Source organism: Mauremys mutica, chromosome 8 (assembly GCF_020497125.1).
Source record: "Mauremys mutica isolate MM-2020 ecotype Southern chromosome 8, ASM2049712v1, whole genome shotgun sequence".
NCBI lineage: Eukaryota > Metazoa > Chordata > Testudines > Geoemydidae > Mauremys > Mauremys mutica.
In genome coordinates this window covers 95545990-95558925 of record NC_059079.1, presented here as the reverse complement: position 1 = coordinate 95558925, position 12936 = coordinate 95545990, and positions in this window count along the sequence as shown.

The following is a 12936-nucleotide window of genomic DNA, read 5'->3' as shown; positions in this document are numbered from 1 at the left end:
CAGATAGTTGTGTGATAAATTATTTCTTTGTCTTCTTCCCTTGCCCATTAGTTCATCACCCTAGGACTCCCAATATTCTAAATTCTTGAGCAAGTTTAAATAGCAGACTTGTTTTTTTTTTATATCAACCTTGCATAAAAATATATTGTTCCCTGAATGTAGACTATCTTCCTTCCTCCCCTCTGCCCCCCCCCCCCAAAAAAAACAAAAGGATAGTGGCTTGAAGCCTAAGTTGAGTATTCACTTCTGCCCCAGTGACAGTTATAGTGTCTGCTATCTCATGCCATGGCCTATGCAGAATACATGATGGTGAGGCTTTTTTGGCACATATTTGGGATGACATGTATAGCACACTCAGTAATGCAGCCATCCTAAACTCATGCCTATAAGAGCTTTATGCCACACCACTGTGTTTTCCTTTGTCTTTTTATTTAGATAAAATTATATTCTGATCAAGGTCTTAGGTTCAGTCATGTTAATCTTGCTAACTCTATACATATAACTCCCATTAAATGGAAGTAACATGCACAGAAATGCAAGAGGAACAGGTTCTGAGTATGTGGTGGGGGGAGGGGTGGCATGTGAAGTAGAGAAAATGCTGCAGAGGTCTATACTTCTCCCTTAGAATGACCCAGTAAGGGTTCACTTTGATAATTTAAAAGATGGGGTAACAGACACCAAAGGAGAATTTACTTCTGGGAATCTAGAGGGCTTAAGCACAGATGAGGAAAGAGAATAACCCTATAGTGAATTACTTTGGGTTTAAAAATCTCTCAATTTCCATATAAGAAATGTCAAATGTCAAGCTGCTTTGGGCCCTTTAGTTGGCTGTGTACGGAATAAGAGATCTAGGAGACTCTGGGCTTGTCTGCATGCACCAAATTATAGCACTTTAACTATACTGGTATAAAGAAGTACAACCCCCTAATGTGGATGCAGTTATAGTGATACCAAGGTGCTTTACACTGGTATAACTATTCCTGTATGGGAAGAGGAATAAGCTATACTTCTATGAGCAACCTTTATATCAGCATAACTGTCCACACTAGAGGTTGTTATAACATAGCTATTTCAGTTAAAAAAATAAATCACACCTCTAACCAAAATTATAAAAAGATCAGTTGTAAGCACCTAGAGGATAATAGGGTGATACATCGCCAACTTGGATTTGTCAAGAACAAATAATGCTAAACCAACCTAATTTCCTTCTTTGAGATTGAGAGGGTTACTGCCCTTGTGGATAGGGGGATGTAGTAGACCTGATCTATCTTGATTTATGGCGTCTGAAACAGTCTTACATGACATACTCATAAGCAAACTAGGAAAATGTGGTCTAGATGAAATTACTGTAAGGTGGGTGCACAACTGGAAAAACCATACTTAGAGTATTTGACAATGAACCATTGATAAACTGGGAGGATGTATCAAGTGAGGCCCTGCAGGGATCTGTCCTGAGTCCAGTATCATTCAATATTTTCATTAATGACTTGGCTAATGGAATGGAGAATATGCTTATAAAAATGTAGTTGACACCAAGCTGGGAGGGGCTGTAAGCACTTTGGGGGACAGGATTAGAATTCAAAATGACCTTGACAAATTGAAGAATTGGTCTGAAATCAACCAGATGAAAATTAGTAAAGACTAGTGCCAAGTATTACTCTTAGAAATGAAAAATGAAATGCACAAGTACAAAATTGGGGATAACTGTCTAGGCAGTAGTACTGCAGAAAAGTATCTGGGGATTCAGACTCAATTTGTGATCCACTATGTGATGCAGTTGCAAAAAAGGCTAATAATTGGGGGTTTATTAACAGGAATGTGGCATGTAAGACATGGGAGGTAATTATTCTGCTCTACCTTGCACTGGTGAGGCTTCAGCTCAGTTCTGGGCACCACTGTTTAAGAAAGATGTGGACAAATTGGAGACAATCCAGAGGAGAACAAAAAAAAATAAGAGGTTTAGGAAACCTTACCTATGAGGAAAGGTTAAAAAAAACTGGGTATGTTTAATCTTGAGAAAAGAAGACTAAGGGAAGACCTGATAGATCTTCAAAGATCTTAAGGGCTGCATAAAGAGGACAATGGTCAATTGTTCTTTATGTCCTCTGAAGGTAGGACAAGAAGTAATTGGCTTAATCTGCACCAAGGGACTTTAAGGTTAATATTAGAAAAATCTTTCTAACTGTAGAGATCGTTAAACACTGGAATAGGCTTCCAAGGGAGATTGGGGAATCCCATCAGGATTGTCTCTAGACTCTAGATATACTTGATCCTGCCTCAACATAGGCTGAGGTAAGGGGGGAGTAGGGTAGACTAGATAACCTCTTGAGATCTCTTCAAGCCCTATATATCTGATTCCATGAAAATAGTTATACCAGAACAAAAATTGAGTTGACCAGGCCGTGCTCAGAAACAAGAGAGTTTATTTTGCTTCTTACTCCAAAGAGGCATTGAAAATGATAATTGGGAATCATTTTAAGAACACCTTACTAGAAGGGAAATGAAAGCAGCTGTAAAAAGGAAAAAAAAAGATATGCGCACGCACACATGAAAGAAAAACTCGTAGTGAATATAAAAAGTTAAGGATTGTAGAAAATTGATAAGGAAAACCAAGAGATACAAGGGGAAATCTATGACCAGCATGGTTAAGGACAATACGTGTTTTAAACATTAGGAGCAAAAAGAATTCTGACAATGGTATTGGTCAATTACTAGATGGAGATGTTAGAATTATCAGTAATGCAGAAAAGGCAGAAGTGTTCACTAAATATTTCTGTTCTGTATTTGAGGAAAGAACAGATGATATCATATGGTGATAACACTCTTTCCATTCCACTAGTATCTCTGAAGGATGTTAAACAGAAACTACTAACGTTAGCCATTTTTAAATCAGCAGGTCCAGATAAACATGTATCCAAGATTTTTAAAAAGAGGTGGCTTATGAGCTTGCTGGACTGTTAATGTTGATTTTCAATAAGTCTTGGAGCACTAGGGAAGTTCCAGAAGACTAGAAGACCCCGATAATTATAGGCCTGTCAGCCTGACATCAATCCCAGGCAAAATAATGGAGTGGCTAATATGGGACTTGATAAAGAACTAAAGGAGGGTAATGTAATTAATGCAAATCAACATAGGTTTATGGGAAATAGATCCTGTCAAACTAAGGTGATATCTTTTTTTTTAACGGGATTACAAGTTTGGTTGATAAAGGTAATAGTGTTGACATAACAGACTTCTGTAAGGTGTTTTGATTTAGTATTATACAACATTTTGATTAAAAAATTAGAGTGATATAAAATTATCTTGCAACACATTAAATGGATTAAAAACTAATAGATCTCAAAATGTAACTGTAAATGGAATAGTTGTTGAACGGGTTCAGTTTCCAGTGGGGTCCCACTGGGGTCGGTTCTTGGCCCTATGTTATCTAACATTTTTTATAAGTGCCCAGGAAGGAAACATAAAATCATCACTGATAAAGTTTTGCAGATGACACAAAAATTGGTGAAGTGGTAAATAATGAAGAGGACAGATCACTGATTCACAGCAATCTAGATTGCTTGGTGAACCGGGCTTAAGCAAACTATATATGCTTCAATATGGCTAAATGTGTATGTCTAGGAACATGTAGGCTATAATTACACAATGGGGAAGCAGTGACTCTGAAAAAGATTTGGGAGTCATGGTGGATAATCAGCTGAACATGAGCTCCCAGTGTGATGCTGTGGCCAAAAGAGCTAATGAAATCCTGGGATGCATAAACACAAAGGACTGTTGAGTAGAAGTAGAGAGGTTACTTTACCTCTCTATTTGGCACTGATGCGACCGCTGCTGGAATAACATGTCCAGTTCTGGTGCCCACAATTAAGAAGGATGAATTGGAGTGGGTTCAGAGGAGAGCCACAAGAATGATTAAAGGATGAGAAAACATGCCTTATAGTGATAGACTCAAGGAGCTCAATCTACTTAGCTTAACAGAGAGACAGTGAAGGATAAATTGCTTACAGTCTATACGTACCTACATGGGGACAAATACTTAATAATGGGCTCTTCAATGTAGCCAAGGAATAACACAATCCAATTGCTGGAAGTTGAAGCTAGATAAATTCAGACTGGAAATAAGGTGTAAATTTGTAATGTTGAGGTTAATTAACCATTGGAACAATGATGAATTGTCATGATGAATTCTCCATTGCTGATAGTTTTTAAATCAAGAGTGGATGTTTTTCTAAAAGAGGTGGTGTAGGAATTATTTTGGGGAAGTTTTATGGCCAGGGCTATACAGGAGGTCAGAGTAGAGGATCACAGTGGTCCCTTCTGGCCTTATAATCTATTAATCTATAAAAATGAGGACGTTGTGTTTAGCAGTGGTGACGATTGTTCCCTTGCACCAGGGCCGGCTCCAGGCACCAGTGCAGCAAGCAGGTGCCTGGGGCGACCAACGGAAAGGGGTGGCACGTCCGGCTCTTCGGCAGCAATTTGGCGGTGGGTCCCTCTGTCCCTCTCGGAGGGCAGGACCTGCCGCCGAAGAATGAAGCGGCGGTGGTGGAGCTGCTGCTGAAGTGCCGCCGATCATGGGTTTGTTTGTTTTTTTCCACTTAGGGCGGCAAAAATCTCTGGAGCCAGCCCTGCCTTGCACAGTTTTTTCTAGAGAGGTGTTACATACCCTCTGACTCAGTTCCTGGTGTGTGTCCAGTACTAGGCTTACAATGGCACCATGGGGCCGGACCTACACTGGGAAGGGGCCCAGCGGTGGGGCACTGGGCATAGTGGGTCTGGGGGGGTGGATCTCTGAGTGCGGGGTGCTAAGCATAGGGGTCTGTGAAGGTCTCAGCAGGGGGGATGCTGAGCATAGGGTCTGGGGGGTCTGAGCAGGGGTGTGTGCTGGGCATAGGGAGTCAGGAGGTGCTCGGAAGGGGGGCAGTATGGCATGGTGTGGGCCTGCCCCTGAGGGGAAGGGGCACACTGGCAGCACAGAGCTGGGCGCTGGGCCAGTGTGTGTCTGGTGGCTGCCGGTTTGTTAACAGTGCCCTTGCACTGGGCTGGACAGCGCAGGGCCACTCTTGCCATTGCCCCTGGCTCTGGGGACCTCGTCCTCCATGCCATGCCCCATTGCCCCTATGGGGTTCCACAAATATATTTGGTAGTGGGCCTACAAAAGGTTAATCCAGCCCTGGATGTGTTTTTAGGGGCCATAGCAGTCAGGCTCTGACAATGAGTTGTATTTGATCCTCCTGTTGAAGTTCAGTTCTTTTCATTTGTAGAGCTGGTACCAGGGCTGGCTCCAGGCACCAGCGCAGGAAGCAAGTGCTTGGGGCAGCCAACGGAAAGGGGCGGCACATCCGGCTCTTCAGTGGCAATTTGGCAGCGAGTCCCTCAGTCCCTCTCGGAGGGAAGGACCTGCCGCTGAATTGCCACCGAAGAATGAAGCGGTGGTGGTAGAGCTGCTGTCGAAGTGCCACTGGTTTCTTTCTTTTCTTTTTTTTTTCCGCCGCTTGGGGCGGCAAAAATGCTGGAGCTGGCCCTGGCTTGTACCATTCTTAAAATGTCAGCTTTGAAGTCACACATGCAATTTAAAAGACTATATCATCAGTATCAGTGTTGTGTATTATTTTAATATCTGATACATTTTCCATTGGGATGACAGTATTCTGATTTTTCCAGGAGTCTGACCTGATGATCTAGTTTGTCTTGTCCATCTGAAAGAATTGGGTTTGTTTAGTTTGGAAAAGAGAAGACTGAGAGGGGACATGATAACAGTTTTCAGGTATCTAAGGGTGTCATAAGGAGAAGGCAGAAAACTTGTTCACCTTAGCCTCTAAGGATAGAACAAGAAGCAATGGGCTTAAACTGCAGCAAGGGAGGTTTAGGTTGGACATTAGCAAAAACTTCCTGTCTGTCAGGGTGGTTAAACACTGGAATAAATTGCCTAGGGAGGTTGTGGGATCTCCATCTCTGGAGATATTTAAGAGTAGGTTAGATAAATGTCTATCAGGGATGGTCTAGACAGTATTTGGTCCTGCCATGAGGGCAGGGGACTGGACTCGATGACCTCTCAAGGTCCCTTCCAGTCCTAGAATCTATGAATCTTTAATCCTATTTTACCCACTAGTTTATAGAGACGCTTTACCACACCTTAAAAATGACATTTGGAGTTGCGGTAATACTGGTAGGGTGTGGTACTATTAATTTAGGTTTGTTTTTTTAATTCAGTGATTCCAAGAGTTGGATCTGTTTCTTTTAAGCAGGCCTGCCATTAAAGTTGTAAACGGCATCCAACATTTTTAAAACCCTATCAAAGTGTGCAAAGCAAATGTCTGGGTTTCCATGCAGAAATGGTAAATTCATGTATGTGGCATCAAATTCCCGGAGCTGACATCTCCCTTAATCCACTTTAATCCAACATTAAGGAGTTAAACTGTAGACTTTTTTAAAATTGGGACTACCCAAAACTGCTTGTAAAGAAAGAAAGGTACATTATCTCTTTGCATCACTAAGAACTGCTTTAGCTTAGTGTGTGATAATTAAAATGCTTTTGTTTGTTTTTCCATGAAATTTTAATGGGGAAATTTTTAACAAAATAAAACCCAATATGTGTTGTTTAGTGCAGACGGGCTTGAGCCACAAGACTTCCCTAGAGCCTGAGGCTGTTGGTGTTTAGGCCAATCTTTGCTGTTTAGTCTTTCAAGGAGGCTGACTTGTTTCCTTGGCCCAGTGTTCTGTCTGTTCCATTTAGGAACCAAACTTTTCTGCTTGGAGGTAAAACTGTTGGATTTTTATTAACCTCTCCTGGTGGTTGATGGTACTTTGCATTTACCCTAACATCTTTCATTCCAGGTCTTAAAGTGCTTTACTAACGTAGCCAAACGTTATCCATGCCATATTACAGATCAAGAAACAGAGAGATTGACATGCTCAAGTTTACACAGTGAGTCTTTGGCAGAGATGGGATTCGAATTCAGGATTTTCTGGCTCCCAGTCCTCTGCTGTGACCAAAAGATTATTTCATTGTAAGTCTAATAAAGTAATAGGCTTAACCATTTACATCATCATTAGCCTATATGCAGAAAGAACAGGCTGTGCTAGAGAGGAGCCACTCTTTAATTTGATATAAATATTAGAAACATTTGTATGAGTCACCATTTTTCTTTGCAACCATTTAAAAGTCCCTTTTGGAGCTTTTTTTAGAGCACGTTCCTCGATGTCTTATTTCCAGCTCCCCTGAAGGAAGAAAAAGCAAGTGGATAGAGACAGGATGAGATGATGATGAGAGGAGAACACCATGTGTTGGAGGAAATTAAATCTGTCTGCAAAGAATGGAGGACTGTCAGGTGGGGAAATTATGAAACCTGTCCTTTTGTTCTTTTACTCTATCCTAATGGGAGTTCAGCTTCAGAGGAAAAGGTTTGGTGCTAATTGTCCATGGCCTTCGTGTGAAAATAGTGAGGATTAAGGCTGAGCAATGAAACAAGTTAGTGGGAGACCTCCTCACTGCCTAAAAAGAGTGAGGAATTTTTCCTCTCTTCATTCCAGCTGATTTTCTTTTTTTTAACACGATTATGTTTCCAAGAAGTAGTTGATGAATACTAGTAGATATTTTTTTAAACCTAAAAACTTCCATAGACTTTGCTTTATGCCAAAGGCTACAAGAAAAATGTGTTTGAAGTGCATTCACTGTGCAGCACTTTGGCCATCACAAAGCCAATGATTTGAATTTGTTTTTGGTGGCTTCCTTTATATAAATGACTCATTACTTGAATTATCTTGGCCCATTTTACAGTGTGGTGTAGCCTGATCTTTTAAGTTATTCTTGGGACTGCTGCTGTGAAGTGCTGAGTACCCTTGAAGTCAGTGGAAGTTGAAGGCACTCAGTATCAGATAAGAGGTGCTTAGTACTTTGCAGGATTGGGCCCATAATTTAGGCAAAAAGCAGATTGACCTACAGTAGCTTGCTGGTGTGTAGCTTGTCTCTATTTTCAGATCAAATCTAGAGAGTATGCAGGACTTGCTGCCATCTCATTACATCATGAAATAAGTTTTCAGAGCACATACTGTTGCTTTTATTTCTTCATATTGAGAGCAGAGTCTACTTTAATTAGAGGGAAAGATAAACAAATGTGTTGCGGAAAATATGTACAATAAGCCAAATCTAGTAGCAGTTGGATTAAAGAGGCTTTTAAAAACTCCTTGAATATGGAGCATTTACAAGGCTGGGTTTATTAAAGACACTTATTACTCATCATATAAAAACATTTACCAATGTTAGGAACAGGAAAAGGTTATTAAGTTCATTCAAGCTAGTCCCTTTATAAAATACTGTTTTGAGTACAGCCGCTGCTCAAGAAATGAACTCAGGATTGCACCTCCCTGCAATGTTTGCTTCTTAGAAGTTAATTAACCAATGCAAAAGGGTTCCCTTGAGTCTGTATGCCCAGTATTCTTTGTTAAGAGTTATAACAGAAACAACTAACATCACAGTACTAGAAATTGCATTATGCTTGGTGTTCCAATAATGTGAGCAACAGCATATGATTTCCTCCTGCAAATAATCCTTTGGATAGTTAGTTCCTTTTATTAGAAGATGCATAACTCTTTCACATTTGCTTAAAAAAAGAATGAGCTCATGGGAAAATTGATTCATTGGTTAAAGTTGCCCACACTCTTCCTTTTCCCACTAATGTTGGAACGTTTTTCATATTTTTCATCTCCTTTGTTGACAGGTTTGGTTAAAGAGATTCTCGTAACTATTGCAGCTGTTCATAAATATCAGCAAATCAATGGTTTGGGGCTCAATTTATTGAAACGAGCAACAAACATCAACTCTTGTCTATTATCTAACACAAAAGTAGGTGCAGGCTATAATTGTTTCTTACAACTTTCTTACCTAATCCTCATGTTAAAGTGGTGTCATTGCTTTGAAATGACCAAGTCAAGCATGCTATCCTTAGAGTAATGGGTTTAAGAGGAACTTCTCAGGGTTGCTATTTCTTTGGACCTTAGTCGGTACCTAGTTTTTTTTTAGCCTGGAGCAGAGCTTGTTGGTTTTTTTGCACAGTTTTTACCAGATAACTCCCATTTATTGTCTGTCACGCAGTAGGTCTAAACCATGATTTTTCATGTGCAAATCAAACATTTCTTAGCGCTTGTGTTTAGCTGTGTGAAAATGTTGTTGTGTATGTTTGGGGTTTTTACAGCACTCTTCATAGAAAGGAGGGAAGTGAAGACTAAAAGATTATTGTCTGATCAATATTTTTCATTCATTCATTTAAAATACCCTGCATGTTTAATTTGAACATGTAGTTGGCAGGTTTACGTGCATAAATTGGAAAACTGCATGCAAATGCTTCAGCCATTTGGGTGCACAGTCTCCCCCAGCTACAAGTGAATTTGAACACCCAATCTTTTTAAAAACTGCCTTAGTGTTTTAACGTAAAAAAAAATAACTTTCAGTGACTTAATAGGTATTAAAAATCACTTACGAAGCACAATAAATGTCTCCAGCAAACTTGGGTAGCAGGAAAACGGTGGTTTTTCGTTTTCTTCAGATTTGCATCTTTTTTTCATGTCTACCCACTGGTACTTTTTAAAAAACATTTTTACAGAACATACAGTTGTATGAATTATAATATTTGTGTATATTTCAGGCAGGAGCAGTTAAATAACTAGTCCAGGTCAAGAATAGGATACCTTTTATAGATGCTCTGTGTATGCAAATATGGAGTAGAACTGTCTCATCATCTATAAGCTCTATGATAAAAGAAAATACATTTAAAATAATGGACCAGTGCTACCTTGCCCTTGTGAGTCTCGTAAACGTATAAAAGAGCAAGGGAATCTTTATGGGAGACAAGTTGTGCTCAGTAGAGACAAACTGGAATTTAATGTAATTAAATAGGCTTCTTTGTCTATATCTAATAACATATTTACCACTATAAGAAGACAGTAAGCTCCAGTTATGTGAGGTTCTGAGAGCCTCCTGAGGTGTATTGAACTCCCACAATTTCAGGCAGGAGCAGTTAAATAACTGTGGATGGGAGTTGAGGGTACTCAGTGTAGTGGATGGGAGTTGAGGGTACTCAGCAACTTGCAGGATAGGGCACGTCATCAGTTAGCAGTTCTCAGATGATGTAGGATAGAACTGTGGTTGTCTTGATGGGTCCTACAATTATAAAGGTATCTTTTCTTTTCTTTTCTTTTCTTTTTGTATCTGCTTCTGTTCTTTGCTGTCTAATGTAAAATTACAGCCAGCTGGAAACAACCAAATGCCCCCAGTCTCCAAATAAAGTTTATAGTATTTGGGAAAGTATAATGGAAAAGAAAAAATGGAGTTGGGAAATAAATATAAGGGGGCTTTCCCATAAGGCAGCTGTCATTCCATGCACCCACTGGAAGAAACGGGACAAAATTAAGCCAGGTGATCAAAATACTCATCTAACTTTACTGAGGCTTAGAACTGGATTAATTTATAGTAAAATGCACTAGTCTGTAGGAGGATTTGATGATGTAGCTCTGTTTGGCATTCAGGCTTGCATTAGCCTCTCTGTCACTGTGTCCCTCCCTCCATGAAAGGAGCATGTCCAGAGTATCTGCCTAGTTGTGGCCCTATCACCCCATCCACAAACCTACCCCATCCCTGGCATGCAGGGAAGCCTCATAGTGTTGTCTCCTCTGGGGCAGAAGGAGCGCGGACCTGGGGGTGGGCCACACAAAGCTGTCCCCTGTGCAGCAGAACCAGAAGAGGCAGATTTTGCCCCAAGGTAAATAGGACATCTGCTGCTAGGGTGAAAGCACCTTCATTCCCCCTTAGAACTGTGGTGAGCTGTGCTGGTGCAAGCACAAGATGGAATAATGAACCATGAGGAATAATCTGAGCACAAGCCTAGACCGTATGGAAAACCAGGGGATGGTAACCACAGATGCACAATGCACAAAAGGGCTTTTGTTTGTCAGAGTCTATCGGTGTTTAAATAGAACTGGCAGAAGCACAAGCACACGGTATCAGTGCCTTATCTGGGACCATGTTTATTCGCACATATTCATCAGTCACATGCGTTTACCTACCTACACCAGTGTGAAGTTTGAAATTTCAGATGTGTCACAGTGGTGCGGCTTCAGTGTTCCTTCTAGAGCAAATGTCTGCCAGGCAGTGCTGGGAACAGGATGTTTTATTTAATTATACAGGTGTGGTATCCTTAAGAACATGCTTATAGTAGCCCAGGACTAATTAATTGGGATGGTTTATTTAGGTAGGTGTAAAAAGAAACCAAGACGACTCTGCCTTGGACTCCATCTGTAATGAACATTAACTACTTGCATTCAGTAGAGCAGGACTGGCTGTAACACCAAGCTACTTAGCCTTGGCTCTCAGCTGTGTTGGACTCTGGTGTAGTTAGTAGTCTCAAGAAGTGAGACAGCATTTCTCTGCCTGGTAGTATAGTCTGGTATTCTTCCCCACTTCTGTAACATCCCGGATTACTAGGGAGCTCCTTAAAGCACTGGGACGTGCATATTGTAGAAAAGCCGTGAGCTTGATTGATTGTGTCTGCACTGAATGAGTATTCACATAGCACCAGCTAAACTCGCAGTCCTGTCCCATGTTGCATTAGCCTTGGTATAAAACAGGGTGGATTTAATTTAAATTAAATTGATTTAAATCATGATTTAAATCACTAATCAGGAAGACTTGATTTAATCATGGATTTCTACATAAAAGTACATTCTTGTTGGTTGTTATAACCTTAATCTATATTCTTCACAACTCAGAGATAGCTGTAGGCTTCATTTTTAAAAGGTGCACATTATTCATTTTTAAAGTGATTTATTTTGAAAACTTTTCAGATTAGTTTTACAGCTATATCAGAAAATGAATGATTGGTTATTTCATTTACCAAAGGTAATCAAAATAGTTCACCTCCCAGTGACTTCATAAATATCTATCTCCAATTCAACAGGTTAATCATTAATATTTGGAGGATTTTCTTGCCGTGCTGTATTAGGATGAGAACATCACCAGACAGACATTTAAACTGTTTTATTTAACTAAAACAACAACGTTATGTATTCTGGATTTTTTTCTTCAACAGCAAACATATAATATTTTAACAAAACAAGCATATGATTTTTTTGAATTTAGTTAAACATTCACGTTTTTTAAAATCAGGTTTGTTTTTGTTAAAATTGTTTTTAACTAAAATAGTGAAATGAAATAGTCGATTTAATTTTTTTTTTTTAAACAAATATGTCAGTCAGGTCAACATGAGAAACTTGAAATATTGGCTTCTGCAGCTAACTCAGTCATCTTCACCTTCATTTTCCTGTTTGTCCATAATCTGGAAAAGAAAAACAAGCTTTCCTGCTTTTTTAGGTCATTTTCTCAATTTGCAATGAATTAGTCCAAAAGAAGAAAATATTCTTTCTACACTGGCAGAAGAAGCTACTGCTGTTAAAAGTGAGATTATCACTTCAGCAGTCTCTGAATCCAAGTGCTTAAGTGACTTCCACCAGTTCATTGGTGTGACTTTCTTTAAAAAATCCTCAGCAAACATCTATTTTTGGAATGGTTCTTATTCCCAAACTGCGTCTCTTTTACGGCCTGCTGCCATTATAGGTTTTCCCTTCTAGTGAGAGAATGGTGTGGTAGGTCTCAAATCAATGAAGGCTACACTCAGAAAGACCTCAAGACTTCTGGAAAATGCTGCTCAAACAGTTTCACTTTTGTTTCTCCTGCCTGTCCCTCCCTTCTCACATTTATCTCCAGACTTCTTCTCCTTGTCCAGATCTATTCTGTCCCCAACAATCTTGTATTCATTGAACTTTTTGAAACTTTAGAAGCCGCAAAGAATCCTGTGGCACCTTATAGACTAACAGACGTTTTGCAGCATGAGCTTTCGTGGGTGAATACCCACTTCTTCGGATGCAAGTGAAACTTTGCACTTT